The sequence below is a fragment of the Pinus tabuliformis genome, chromosome 3_2, assembly GCF_031772625.1.
Source record: "Pinus tabuliformis cultivar Carrire ecotype Pingquan chromosome 3_2, CPIR1, whole genome shotgun sequence".
Taxonomy (NCBI): domain Eukaryota; kingdom Viridiplantae; phylum Streptophyta; class Pinopsida; order Pinales; family Pinaceae; genus Pinus; species Pinus tabuliformis.
The window spans coordinates 1193200731-1193214183 of NC_142302.1; positions in this window are offsets into that span (position 1 = coordinate 1193200731).

Consider the following 13453-nt stretch of genomic DNA (forward strand, 5'->3'; position numbering starts at 1 on the left):
CAGATACTGGCCTATTGAGATTATGATTGTCTTCCCTTGTTACAAGCTTGGGAATGTACTTTGTGAATTTTTTAATGAACTGTGACCTGTCTAAGAGAGGCTCCTTTGCAATGCTAAGGAAGTGTTGTACTAGGACAGATTCCATTTCTTTGTGGGTGACGAGCTCTTTCCCTTGAGAATCTTTTAGTTTTAAAATTCTGTTATGTGACCTGTGACTGAAAGTTGACTTATTAAAAAACTTTGTGTTTCTTTCCCCTTCTCTAATCCACCGTACTCTCAATTTCTGTCTCCAGAAAGTCTCCTCTTGCCTGCACCTATCATCCCATTCCTTCTGAAGAGCATCAACTTGAGTTTTCCTTTCCTCGGTAAAGCCATCTGCGATCATGAGCTGATTAATCCCCTGTAGTTTCTGTTCAACTTCTTTTTTGGCTTTGAAAATGTTACCAAACTATTTTTTGTTCCCGTCTTTGAGTCTGACTTTGATGTGTTTAAGTCTTTGTTGTAGCATGTACCTTTTAGTTCTTTGAAAGGGAAACTCTTCCATCCACCATTTATCAATATTGCTGGTGGAGTTGGGGTGAGAGAGCCAGACATTTTCAAACCTGAAAGGTTTGTTCCTTAGTGCACCCATAAAAGTGGCTTCAAGTTGGATAGGCTAGTGGTCTGAGCCTCCAAAGGGAAGGATTAAAGCTGACATGTCAAGGCCTATGAGAAATAGGTCCTCTGAGATCATGAATCTATCTAGTTTAGAGGAAACTTGAGAATCCCCTCCTCTCTTGTTGTTCCATGTGAAAGTGCCATTTATTGTCTCAGCATCCACTAATCTCATGTTATTTATGAAGTTCTGGAAGGCAATGGAGTCTCTTCCTAGTGTTCTAGTGCCACCTTTTTTCTTTGTAAGAAATTTGATCATATTGAAATCCCCTGCCAGAATCCAGGGCATATCAGGATATCTCTCTCTTAGCTCCTCAAGGGAAGTGAGGAGCTTGAGTTTGTCTTCTAGTTTTTGAGGACCATAGACATTTGTAATCATGTAAATATCCTTATCATCCACAGGTTGTATTACCAGCGAAAGATTGTTCCTGGACGCTTTCGCGTCCAGGATTCCAAGTTTTTGGGGATCCCAAAGTGTAAGAATCCCTCCTGCCGAGTTGTCTACCTTAACCTCCAGATACTCATACCTACTTAACCATTTGCTATGTATTTCTTTGATTTTATCCATCGAGCACTTTGTTTCCTGAATGAAAACCATGTCTGTTTTTTCTTCTTTTATTCTACTGCTGAGATTTCTTTGTTTCCTTTTACTTACTAGGCCCTTAATATTCTAGGTTGCAAACTTCATTATAAAGGTTTCTAAAAGAGTAACTGGTGAGATATTTTATCTTACTGAGTTGATCATGAGTTTTCCACATTCTGTCAGTAGCTCATTCTGTCTTTTCCTTCCTCTTTTTCTGCTCGGGTTCTTGGAAGAGTGCCTCGGTGTTTCCTCCATTCTCTTCATCCCTCTATTTTCCTGGATGTCATGGTTTCTTTTGACTCTAGAACTCTTCGATTGGGATCTCCATAGGAAGAGTTGTTGAACCTTGTCAAAATCCTCTTTTGGCAGGGAGTCAACTCCTTTGGTAATACCCTGCTCCAGAAACTTTTCTAGATCCAAGTTTTCCTTCTCAAGAATTCCTGTAGTTCATGATCCTCTGTTCTCGCCTCACTTGGGGTCATCTCATGGTCCCTGTTGAGCTTCACAATGCTCGGTAGATCATCCTGTTGTTGGATGTTCTCTCGTATGTCCTCCATGCTAGTATCCCTACGCTTCTCATTGGTTTTAGTCTCCAATTTCTGGTTTTCCCCATTGTTTCCAATTTCTTCTTCTAAGATTTTGAAACTATTGTGTCTCAGTTGTACGTCCTCGTTGATTTTCTTTTGGTGCTGCTTTCCTCCTTTTCGCTTACCCCCACCTTAGTGAAACCCTCAGGATATTTTCTTGTGGTGGTTTTTTTTGTTGCTTTCTAGTTTGTTTAATGGGTAGTCTCTGTATAGGTGCCCGTGTTCATGGCACTTACGGCACCTAAATGGGACATGCTCATAGTCCACCACGTGCACCCATTCTAGAGACTCCGACAACCAATAATCTAAAGGAAGGGAGTATAGTCTTATCCATACCGGTACTGAAGTGAAAGTTTCTCGTTCTGGGACAAAGTTAATCACCCATGGTCGCATGTAAAGGCCTGCATCAATGTAAAAATAGGGTCCTCCCTCGAACACTCTATCTTTATCTTCTAAGCTCATGAACACCACCATAAAGAAATCCTTGGAGCCAAGGTGAAGGTTTATTTCCCCCTTCGGTTCCCAGTGGTTCCTTATCCATGCATGTAAGGCCTTCTCTGTCAGCCAAATCCCCATAAATTTGCATATGATCACGTGTTCCACCATGTGATCTCTGTGCACCTGTAGCGTTGGGTCACTTAAAACGATCCGAGGAGTGATGGTCGACTTGGGTTTGTAGACGCTTGTCGCCCTCAAAGGTGCATCTCTTTGATTGCTACTCTCTTTCCTCTTCTCCCTTCTATCTTCCTCATGATTTACTCTTTGTTCGTGAGGCTTGATATTTCCTGTGTTAGTATCCTCAGTTATCACCTCTGTTGGTTTCTTGAAGCGATGCAGATCAGTTTCCTTGTTTCTGTTCATGACTATTTGACTGTAGGAGGGAGCAGAACTCCCTCCTCCATGACCCACCATGGTTACCAGTGTCAAACCCTGACTCAAACCCTAGATCATATTGCAGAGCACCTCTAAGTCTCCTCTTGTACCTTCAAAAAATTAACAACTACACTCGTTGTACGCCATCAATTTCATTAATGTAACTATCTGTGTTTTCTTTTCAAAATGCAGACTTGAAGTTAACCCAGTTTGTGATTCCCAAACATTCATATCAAAAAGCCCCATATGTTGCCCTCACTACAATGCTCCAAATACCTCCTACCACACCGATATGGCACATTGTGGAAATGATACCAACTGTTCTGAAGATTCAGAGAAGTTTGATCCTCAGAGTTGTTAGTGTGCAATACCATATGTCGGCACCATTGTCTTAAGAGCTCCCTCCTTTTCAACTTTGACGAATATTAACAGATTTCAAAATCTAGAGAAATATTTATGGATGCAATTAAACTTGACAAAGGGGTCAGTATATCTCTGTTGCATGCGGTTTGATTCCAACATGTATCTGAATATAGTAGTCTGACATTTTCCACTGTCTGGAAGGAAGCCTTTTGAGCCATCAGAAATCATAAATATTGGTTTTTATTTAAGAAATCAAAGATATAGACCGCTTGAGGAATTTGGAACTTATTATTTCATACCATCGTCTTACATATTTTTAAGAGGTGACGAACTGTAACTTTACTCTTAGTTCAGGTTTTCGACAAATATGGCATCTTTTAAAGTGTAGTGTATGTATTTATGAACAATTTTGCTGGCTGTTTGATTTCAGAAGGGCCGAGGTTTCTAAATACATGGGAAATAATTGGAATAGCATTATTGATCTGTGCCATCATCTTCGTAGGAATTTACGCCTTATGGAAAAGGAAGAAGGTAGCAAAGGCCATTGAATTATCAAACCTATTCGGTATGAGATCCTATTCTTGGAGAATCTGAGAATCTGCTTCTGCTTTTACATATGTAAATTGGTGTTGGAAACAAAAACTAATTTCTATTAGCTTTTCTTCAGCTTCTTGGGATGCAGAAAGCAGTCAACATAGTGGAGATTCTCCCAAACTCAAAACTATCAGAGTTTTCTCGTTTCAAACACTGAAAATGGTCATCAACAATTTCTCCAGGGATAACGAGATTGGCTTAGGAGGCTATGGCAAGGTATAAAGGTTTAGTAGTGTCATATAAGCTAATTTGTAGAGTAAAAAACAAGCTCTAACCTTAATCTTGGATAAATGAGAGCGATAAATAGTCACTGTGATGCAGGTAAGTTCCCTCTGCGGACAGAAGTAACCCCTCTAGACCTAGAGTGGATCTAGTCATAGCAAGAACAACATCAAAGAAAATTCCCTTAGATAGTTAATGTCATGAAGGCCTACCTTCAAATCCTCATTTGATGAAACTCTCGTTGTGTTGCTCCAACTCTCTTCTAATCATTTTTGTACCTGAAACAACATACAGAGAGCATCAAAAAACATAATAGAATACAACAGACCCGATCCACTTAAAGGGTCAAGGAACTTCAAGCTATCAATATGCAATTTTGACATAAGATATAGGAAATAAACCATTGATTTGTATTAATATGAACTGAAGTAAAAATTACAACCATGCCTTGACATTGTAGGTCTCTTTGAAGGGTCCTGTTAGCATGTCTCCGCAAGCATTCACTCATGAATTATCTCCCAAGAGGATGAATAACTCTCTTTCCTAACCAAAAGGAAAAATTATGATGCTAGAACACTCATATAATCAAGCCAAATCCACACAAAACTATCCCAGGCTAAGTTACATTAGAAGCTACTTCCAAACTCTACTCAAAGTCTCTCACTGGTAGATCTCAGCTATGAAGGAGGTATTTATAGGAGGAGGAGCCTACATAAAAGATGGGAGAAAGATCTCATGCCTTTGGGAGGTTTCATAAAGGGTGGAGCAACCATCCCAAAGGAGAGAGTCAAGCTCATCTGATCTAACAACCAACCCTAGGACCACCACTCAGAAGCTTTGACAATTTGTTAAAAACAAACTCGCCAAAAGTAGTTCTTCGCGAGTGAAACACAGGGACATGGCGATGACGTCGCTAGGCTTAGTTCAGTCTTGGCCATCTTCACAGGTGGAATAACTGATGACCTGTGACGACCCAAAAACAGAGGTTAAAAAGGGTCTGCTCCAAGAGTAATGAACTGAGGTATTCTTCCTAATATGACAAGGAAGACACTGACACAAATTTTGCAACATGACATAAAGCAGATGTCAATAACATGGACCGGCAGTGTCCAAGATTAGGGAATGTGGGGTCGGTGAAAAAATACTCTATAACAGGTGTCCCCTAAAGCATGAAGGCCGAGAGAGTGGGAGGGGTGAAATGATTTACGAATCCATAACTGAAACAAAATACCATCGCGGAGAACCTGCAAACGCAAATACAACTGATATCTCTGATGCATAAGTACATAGTGAAAGAAAATACGTGTGCATAAGGCATGGGCACATTCGTCCAGAAGATAAACATAAATTATCTGTGGTATGGACATAGCCATCCAATCAAAAGGACCATATAGAAGACTCAGGTATGGTTGCAGCCATCCAATCAAAAGAGTCATGTATACAATCATGAACCAATCCACGCAACCTAGACTTATGTAATCTGAGCCCAGAGTCTTGAATCCCATTCCTGATCAAGGTACAAATTCTAATATGCGAATAGATGTGCTGAAGTCGAGCATACTAGAAAATCGTTTGATTACCGGTCAATGATGTAAACCGTTAAGAAGCGTGAGAGAGACCCTAAGTAATGTCAATGGTTCTCAAGGTACTGCTAGTACAATCCACGAAGTGTGAAGAATGATTTGAAGATGAACACCCATGAAATCACCCGATCGAAGGCCAATAATGAAAGCCCATCGTCAAATGCAAAGAACTTGCCATTAAAGCATGCAAGCTCCAAGGTACCAAAATGGAGTCTCTAGATCAACTTCCCAGATAATGAGCTGAAGTCGACAGGAAGCCATCGGTCAAAGGAGGGCCATAATGTTTCCCACATCATCGATGTGAGACAAAGGAATAAGATGAATGTGGATGAGACAGAGAATCCGAGGAAGGTGTGTAAGGATACAAACTACAGAAGGATTAAGCTCTTGAGCATATCGGTGAAACGACTCTGGATTTGGTAGCATTTTAGTACCAAGGGATCAAAGGTCATGATGATGCAACAAGGATCAGATGGAATGAGGCAAAATGGATAACCCAAAACCCAGAAGGCCAACGATAAAGTGAGGATATCCCAACCTGACACGAAGTAGAAAGAGTGTCGATGTTCAAGAGCAACAAGCTGCCGTAATAATTAATACAACCGACGGAATACTTCCAAATTTTCCCCCACCATTTCTGGCGAGTACCCCAATTATTTTTGAAACACAAGCTTGAAGGGGATAGCATATGCTTGTAATATAAGTTTGTCCTTCAGACAAATCCGACCTAGTAAATTTTAACGAGCCCTAGGAAGGAGAAGCTCAGTCTCGTCATGATGACAAGTCCAATGTCGTCAGGGTTTAATGAGTCCGACATAGGAAAAACTCAGAGTCTTTTCATATTTAGAGAGTTTGAAAAAGACACGAAAAAGAAAACTCCAAAGGTCCCTTTTCATAAATTTGTCCCTCGAATCCGAAAAGGTAGAAAACAATACCTAAGGGAACCTATTGACCATGATAGATCAATGTATACCTTTTTCGTAAATAATCTATCTCAGTCCGTAAAAGGGGTAAACTTATACTGGGTAGATGTCATTTCCTATCCCTTAACGAGCTGAAAAGGACAAGCACTCGGCAATCTTTTCATATTTTGAGAGCTTAAAAAGAGCTTAAAGAGGACTCCACTTTGAGGAGCGAGTGCTGTCTAGGATAGCAACTCATTCCGATAATGTTGGAACTTCTCAAAACATGTTGATTTATGTGAAGAGGTTGGCTAATAAGACCACTCATTGCAATTGTTCCTCAAAAAGGGTAAAACAACCAAGTGAAAGCGTATGATCAGCCAAGTAGATAGTGACGATGGAAGGAGAAAAACCAAGGCTCATGTGATGGAAGAGGCTGATAGAATGGTAATCACAAGGGTTAAAATGGAGATGGGTTCATTTTTACATAAGCTTGAACCATAACAAACTATGCTTGAATTCAATTTCATGTTTACACAAGCTTGAAATGAAAAACTATGCTTGGATTCAGTTTCATTTTTACACAAGATTGAAACGAAGAACTATGCTTGAGATTGATTTACATGCCCCAAACATGATGAAAGGGAGAGTCTCCTGTAACCATATGGAAGTTGCTGTGGTGAAGCAGGACGGTTATCCAACACCTTTTTGGCTTCGTCTAGATAGGGACAATGGTGAATGGGGTGATTCCCTTTACATAACCTACATGGAAACTTAACTTTACCACTAGGTGCATGCCCCCCAAGCTTTATTACATTCACCTAAGTAGACTACTTGCGGCTATCAGGTGGATGGAATGAAGGTTCATTGACGAGATCAAGTGAAAGACTCGACTGATATTTCATAGCCTTTGTTTCAAGTTTTAACGAGGTTGACATGAGACCAGGAATTATTCTCATATCCTTGGTTTCATTTTTTAACAAGGTTGACACAAGAAAAGAACTGTCTTCATCACCTCTTGTTTCATTTTTTAATGAGGTTGACACAAGACAAGGAAATCTCCTCATCTCTTGTTTCATTTTTTAATGAGGTTGACACAAGACCAAGAACTATCCTCATCACATCTGTTCATGGATCATACGAGAACATCGCTCCCAAGAGATGCTCACTAGATGGAAGAACCACACTCCGGGAGGAATACATGTCATTTCATACCATAGACAGATCAGGTTACAATTCCCCCAGTACATAATGTACAATCCCATCTTTGTAATCATTAGCATATGCAGAGACGAAATAGGTATCCACATAATTGACCTATGGTGGGGAAGGTACCGCTTGCAAACAAAAGCCGATAGGGGATGATGGTTACAAAGGAGACGCCTGGTGACCAATGAACAATAGTTGATCAAGAGTCACAATTCTTCCTTTGTGCAAAAAACAAACCACACGGAAAAGTTAAGAAACAAGAGCTCCCATGACATACACATAGTCGCGTCCAAGGAGGAGATTGGAATCTAACAGACCTTGGACTATCATCACGTTTGTATAGACAATCTTTCCTCCCAAAGTAATAGGGAACTGTGAAAGGATCCCTAAGGGTTGACTAGTTCCTCCGTTGAAAGCCAACAGATTCTAGGTGACAGGCACAAGTTGTGGGGAGCCCAAAGCTTACCAAGTAGTAGAAGACATGATGCTAACAGACAAACCTTCATCTAATATAGTGCTAGGTACTACCATATTATAGGCTTGTACTGTGATCTGGAAATGCACATAAGATGGGAGGCGAAAAGTAGTCAATGGACCCCAATCGAAAGAGATGACAGAACTACTTGGTGGGGGTATCATATGATTGCCCCCATGCTCTGCAGGAATAGAAGAAGGACTCTCTTGAACAACTGGGACAGGATTCATGAGAATCTAAGGAGACAAGAAGAACATGAGTAGTAAGATCACTACGCTCTTTTAGAATAGAGTGAGAAACTGGTGACAGAGCCAAGTCAACACTCTTTTCGACCAATGGTTGGTGGGGAACAGACACAAAAGAGTCTCGCTTAGGAAGAGTAGTACGGGCAAGAGATGAACCCAAGTCAATCTCTTTACCAGCTAGGAGAGGGTTAGAAGAAAGCGTTTGATAACCAACAAGGAGTTGGGGTTGAGGAGCTGTAAGGTTTTCCAAAATTTTGGAATCTTTATCCATAAGAGGACAAAGGGGAAGAAGATGCTCTCCTTCACATATCCTATAGGGGAATCCATTCTTCCCTTTCTTCTTAACATCGCTATCCAAGAGTGTAGCATCGACATGATCTCCAGAGGTCGATGGGATGGTCGATCCAGATTTTGAGACCATACCTCTAAGACTCTGGGAATGCCAGGATAGTCTCGGAGGAGATGGTCACCCTTACACATCTTGCAAGGGAATCTGACCTTCCATGGAGGAACAAAAGGTTTTCCTATAGGAGGTGCATTTGGAGTAACAGCCGCACGATCAACCTCTTGCTTAGCTGACTTCTTCTTCCTCGTCTTCTTCTTCTTCTTTGCAACCTTCTGGTTACTAGATTTGAAACTTTCACCAGGCGAAGTAGAAGAGGAAGGTGAAGAAATAGGGGAAGAAGGCGAGGGGTCAACCTTAGAATCATCGTGACGTGATTCAAATGAAGGAGATAGTGGGGCAGGAGTTGGGACACTCGGGATCACCGAGGTTGAAAATAACCAGACAGGTAAACTAATGGTTAAACCAAGGAGGTACAACGTTGCCATATAAGGAACACTAGCATTTCCAAAAGAAGGAAAAGGACTAGGATTCCCTTCTGAGGGGAACCCTTGACGGGTGGACTCCGAAAATGTTACCATTGGAATCAATTTTAAAGAATTACTAAGGAAGATAACTTTTACCAGGAATATTTCATGGGAAGTTAATTTTAGGACATTGAAAAAAAACTTTGCCTTTTCATGTTTTAAGAGTTGAGAAAAGGACAAAAGGCGACTCTATCACTTCTGATTCGAAACGAGCTCGAAAGGACAAGTGATCGAAAGATATTTTAAGTTTAATGAGTCAAAAATATAAAATTATTGCTCTGGAACTCTAGGAAAAAGGTTTACCAGACAAATCATAAAACTGCATATACACCTTGGTAGTAAAATGAAAGAGAAATGACCAAGGACTTCTCGTACGGCAACTAATCTTCCCTAATGTTGTTTTCGGTGCCTTACGAGTCGTAAGGCAGTAGACTCGGCTTCCCATGGATAACAGGATTGCAACCTAGTAGGGTCTCCCATCATATACATGATGGTACATGGAGCACAATTCCATACTAGCACTTATCGAATCAAAAAAGGAGGAATCACCCAACCTTAATGAAAACAACAACCACTAGGTTTAAAGACATCGAAACACATCTCTAGCCTAGACCTCTAGATATATGAGCATTAAGTTCCAATGCGTTTTTATATTATTTCGATAAATTTTAGTAGTTTATCTTGAATTAGATCTCAGTTTCAAGCCCCTACCAATTGTATCTTCAAAAAATTCTAGAATGCAACTAAATGAGTAAAGAAACCATTTCTTTTCAATTAATAACTAACTAAAGAAAAGTGAGAGGTTCACTTCAAAGCAATCAAAGAAACAAGCAAGCAAATGCAAGAATGGTACTTTTCGTTATTTCACAAGCAAACCAATCAAGAGGAAAGAGAAATGCTTCTATATTTCACTAACTTGCAAGCAATCTAATTAAGAAAATGAAAAATACACCCTTTTCTATTCAACTTCTAAATGTCAAGATTTTACTAATGCAAAAGATTGTTCTCATTTCCTAATGCAAAATTAATGCGATATTTTGTTTTTTTGAATAGATGATAAGCAACCAAATGCAAAACTCAAAACAATGCTAGTTTTAAGTCCTTTTCAAATGAAATCATTCAATAAGTAAAGAGAAACATTCCACTCAGAAACTAATCAAAGACTTAAAACAAAGAATATGTTTCTTTTTGCAAAAACTTGAAAGCTTTCTAACTGATCGGGAAGCAATGTGATCTATGCCAAAGTGATGGAAGGAAACCAAACAAACAAGACTTGAAAGTTTTGATAACCAAATGTCACATACCAATCAGGAAGATGAAAGAACAGTCAATAAGGAAAAGCCTCAAACAAAGAAATGGAGCGCTTCAAACACAGCTCAAAGGTCCAAACGAACAAGAAACCCAAGAAAAAGCTAATGCTTAAAGAAACCCTAAGGTGAACAAGTCACATAGTTCAAAAGGAGAAATCTCAAGGGAATGAAGCCAAGAGTCAAATATTACAGCAAAAAACAATTTGACACACAATAAATAGGCAGAAGACAGGATCAAAAGGATAGGACACACCGGCCAATCAACAAACAGAACTTCAAAATGAAAACCTACAGGAATTTTGGTAAGCGTGAAACTAACAACCTACGTCGACAATGAAAAGTCACACCGCCTTAACTCGCAACTTGCGACGTCATCGCAGAAATACACTAGGAAATAGCGCTGAGCGTAACTCAAAGCCCGTCGTGACTGTGAGGCGATTTAATCATGCCAAACAGTAGAAAGCGCAACTAATTAAATAGAGCAAATGTGACTATCGTCACGATTGTCATAAAATAAAAGGCAACAGCCCCAAATCAAAGGAAAAATTTAAAAATTCAGTTGAGGAAAGGCTATACTTATCACTTATGATAGAGGGAAGACTACCAGGAGTAGTCAAACAACTCACAATATGGCTAATTCTACCCCAAAAGTAAAGGAGAAAATAAAAAAGCAAAGCAAAATCAAAACAAGAGACAAAAGACACAGATCCCCAGTATGGTCGCCAACTTGTGATGCAGGTAAGTTCCCTTTCCGGACAGAGGCAACCCTTGTAGCCCTAGAGTGGGTCTAGTCATAACAAGAACAATATCAAAGCAAATTCCCTTAGATAGTTAATGTCATGAGGGCCTACCTTCAAATCCTCGTTTGATGAAGCTCTCGTTGTGTTGCTCCAACTCTCTTCTAATCATTTTTGTACCCGAAACAACATACAAAGAAAAACAACAAACATAATAGAATACAACAAAACCGATCCACTTAAAGGGTCAAGGAACTTCAAGCTATCAATATGCAATTTTTACATAAGATATAGGAAATAAACCATTGATTTGTATTAATATGAACTGAAGTAAAACTTACAACCATGCCTTGATGTTGTAGGTCTCCTTGAAGGGTCCTGTCAGCATGTCTCCACAAGCATTCACTCATGAATTGTCTCCCAAGAGGATGAATAACTCTCTCTCCTACCCAAAAGGAAAAATTATGATGCTAGAACACTCATACAATCAAGCCAAATCCACACAAAACTATCCCAGGCTAAGTTACAATAGAAGCTACTTTCAAACTCTACTTAAACTCTCTCACTAATAGATCTCAACTATGAAGGAGGTATTTATAGGAGGAGGAGCCTCCATAAAAGATGGGAGAAAGAGCTTATCCCTTTGGGAGGTTTCACAAAGGGTGGAACAACCATCCCAAAGGAGAGAGCCAAGCTCATCTGATCCAACAACCAACCCTAGGACCGCCACTCAAAAGCTTTGACAATTTGTTAAAAACAAACTCGCCAAAAGTAGTTCATCGCGAGTGAAACACAGGAGCAAGGCGATGACGTCGCTACGCTTGGTTTAGTCTTCGCCATCTTCGCGGGTGGAATAACTCATGACCCGCGACGACCCAAAAAAGGAGTTTAAAAAGGGTCTGCTCCAGGAGTTAACAAAGGTATTCTTCCTGATATGACAAAGAAAACACTGACACATATTTTGCAACATGACACAAAGCAGATGTCAATAACACGAATCGACAGTGTCCGGGATTAGGGAATGCGAGGTCGGTGACAAAATACTGTGTAACAATCACGCTATCAAAAACTAGCTCCTCTCCCGACATGAATGAAACCACTCAATGCAGATCAATTATATTTAGGACCATGCATAATTTCAATTTGTTAAAATGATGGAAAACAGGGGATTGTCATTTGTGACTCAAAAAGAGTTTAGATTTGTGAAGTGATGAGAGGGGTGAAAAAATACCAACCCCAAATCTACTACTGATTTTAATTAGGATGAATGTATACTAATTTAATATTGCAGCCTCTGACTCCATAGATTTTGATCAGTTTACTGGGAAACAAGGGATACTCTGCAAAATTTCTGATTGGTTTAACTGGGGTAACAAGGGATTGGAGGATTGGTTTAACTGGGGAAACAGGGGATTGGGACTCTAGATGATATGGATTTATGAAGTAATGATATGAATCTATGAAGAAATTAGAGGCATAAAATTACCAATGCCTAATCGATGGACTATAATAGGATGAATTAAATGGAATCATCTATGATATTTATTTGAAATTTTCATTTATTCACATCACATTTTGGTTTTGATTTTAAATATATTTTATTTGGTTATAAATAAGAAAAATAAATATTTATTTTAGTAAATAAATGTTTTAAATAAACTAATTTTCGATATAAAAAAGTCTTAATATAATTAAATTTATAATTTAAATTTTATAAAATATTTAAAACTAGACAATCCTGAAAATTTAAATGGTACTAAAAGTATAATTAAAACTTCAATAATAGTAACAAAATATACTTATATGTTAATATTTTTAATACTTAAAATTAAATATAGTCTAATTTATAGTTGAAATAGTTTTTTTCATAAAGCAATATAATTTCAAGTAGGAAAGTGATTTTTTGTTGTTTAAAATACATTTTTGTATATAAATAGATTTAGTTGCCTAAAAAACCATGAAACAGTAGAATTCTAAAAAGTAAACCACTGAAACCCCAAATTTTGCTTAAAAATAACCAGTAAACTATTGAAATCCCAAATTTTGGTTAAAAATAACCAGAAAAATGTTGTGAAAAAACCAATCCCAAATTTTGGTTAAAAATAACCAGAAAAATGTTGTGAAAAAACCTTTTCCTCTGCGAGTTGAACTAACAATCTTGAAAAAAATGATAAATATAATTTTTAAATTAATAAATAAAATAGTTATTATTAGTAACGGATGATAAATATTATTATTATTATTAT